General features: G+C 52.3%; 1 pseudogene; it reads left to right on the top strand.

Moving 5' to 3' along the window:
• Positions 1–453: 453 nt before the first annotated feature.
• LOC139837512 (uncharacterized) lies at positions 454–1626 on the top strand (annotated as a pseudogene).
• Positions 1627–2169: the final 543 nt, after the last annotated feature.

Here is a 2169-nt window from a genome sequence, read left to right as displayed (position 1 = left end):
TCCGATCCGGAGGCCCTGCAGCTTCCTTCCTGCTGGAGCTCGGCGCGTTGCTGCTACCAAGTGGTGCGTCCCCGGTGGCTCCAAGGCGTCCAGCAGCGACGGATCTTCGCCGGACTTGGGTGTTCGGGCATCTGCGCCCTGTTCTTCGGCGGCGACGCTTGGAGGACGCCGGCGACTTGTGGTGGTGACGCCCAGGGACTCGATTGCGTTTTTATCTTTAGTTCTAGGGTGTTTTCTGAAAGATGGCAGGCCTTATCTTCTAATTACTGGTTCTTTAGGGCGAGTGATGTAAAAGGGCTTGTCTGTAAATTTGTACCCACCACTGATGATAATTGAGGTTTCTCCGGGGTCTTCTTGACCCCTTCTTTGTGCAAAAAAAAAAACATAGGGCTGCCATTGGGAACTCGCCACGCGTCCTCTCCACTCCGCATTAACTCCTGTTCCTGCCTTCCTCGAGCTCTTCCGACAGAGAGAGAGAGACGAGGCTAGGAGAAACGGCGGCCATGGCTGGGCAGGTGAGCGAGAAGGATCTAGAGATCGTGCTCATGCAGGCCATGACCGCCGCGAAGAACATCCGCCCCCAGCGCGACCGCCTCCTGCAGCTCCGGCGCCGGCTGGAGCAGCTCAGCCTCAGCCCCGGCGACGACCGCGCGGACAGGATCAAGAAGCTCGCCCGCGACCTCTTCGACGTCTACTACATCGGCATCGAGTACGGCGCGCACCCTCCTCACCTGCCTCAAGCTGGCGGCCGAGGGCGGCGCCCGCCTCGCCGTCAACTTCGCCTTCGCCACCATGCCGCACGAGCAGCTCCACGACGCGCTTGTCGCGCAGCGGCTCCCCGCGCGCCCGACCACCCAGACCGAGGCCTTCTCCCGCGTCGAGGTCACCTTGCACGCCGTCAAGGTTCTCCAGGACCACCACGTCCCGCGCTGCATCGAGCACCTCGTCGGCCAACGGCCACCCATCGTCGGCGAGAGGCCCAAGACCGACCCCTCGGACAAGGCCCAGGCCGCCGCCACTGCCGTGGACCTGGACAAGGCGCGCGACTACCTCGACCGCGCGATCACCCTCGCAGACCTCGCCGTCAAGCACATCGACCTCGCCGTCGCCGTCATCTCCAGGTTCCTCGACCCCAAGGAGGTCGCCAGTCTCTCCCACTTCACCGACGAAACCATATACATCTCTGAGGTACCTTGCACTACTTACTCGCTTTGCTACTACTACTATATCTGTTGTGTATCGATCGATGTCAGTATATTTGCTGGATCTGTGTCATGACTGCTGTGACTTATTATCTGTCCATCGATGTGCATCTTCCTACACTTGAATGAACTACTCTATCAGTAATTCAATATCCAATTCATTTTGTTCACTTCACTGCAGAAGGGACCTTATCCATCAGATTGAGTAAAGATTCACATGGTCGTGGATGTCAAGCGATCGATGAAGGGGGTGGGATGCCTTGCATTGCTGATCAAAGCTGTTTAATTTACCTATGATATCTGTTTTGCAACCTAATAATTTCAGTTCCTGTTAGTTTAATCTCTCCTACTATGTAGCTAGTTTCTGGATGGCCGTGTGCCGTGGTTATCTTATCTGGATTCCGGTTAATGTAATGAACCTGCATCTACCTCTATCTCTATGGGGACTGCTTAAATCATGTTTTGTGATCCATTGGCTCTGATCCGTGGATTTCTATCGATAGCATGTGTCCTCAGTTTGGTAAAATCTTGTTATACGTAGTATATTATTGTGTTTGTGATCGATGATAACCATGAAACTCGTCAAGTGCTGCATTGAAGAAGGAACTTGGCCTGGTTGCGATCCATGATGATAACCAAGAAACATATTTATCTGTGCTATATAACATTCCTGTAATAGTAAGGGAGCGTTACAGTAGCCAACTCATTTATGTGGATGACCCTTGGGACATGGATGCGCGAATTAATATTAGCTAGCTACTTATGATTCTAACGGGTGATCAAAACTGCCAAGCGATGAAATCTAGACCATCATCAAGTATATGGACTGCCGTATAAAAGTGGTATATATCATTTTTGTTGATAGGGTTTGGGCACGTCCAGATTGCGCTTCTTGTAACCGCTTCAAAACAAACTCGGTTTAGCCACACAAAAAGTGACAAAAATAGTTTTTTCATGCAAAGAAATT

Source organism: Lolium perenne, chromosome 3 (genome assembly GCF_019359855.2).
Source record: "Lolium perenne isolate Kyuss_39 chromosome 3, Kyuss_2.0, whole genome shotgun sequence".
Lineage (NCBI taxonomy): Eukaryota > Viridiplantae > Streptophyta > Magnoliopsida > Poales > Poaceae > Lolium > Lolium perenne.
This window is presented reverse-complemented; position numbering and strand designations above follow the sequence as displayed.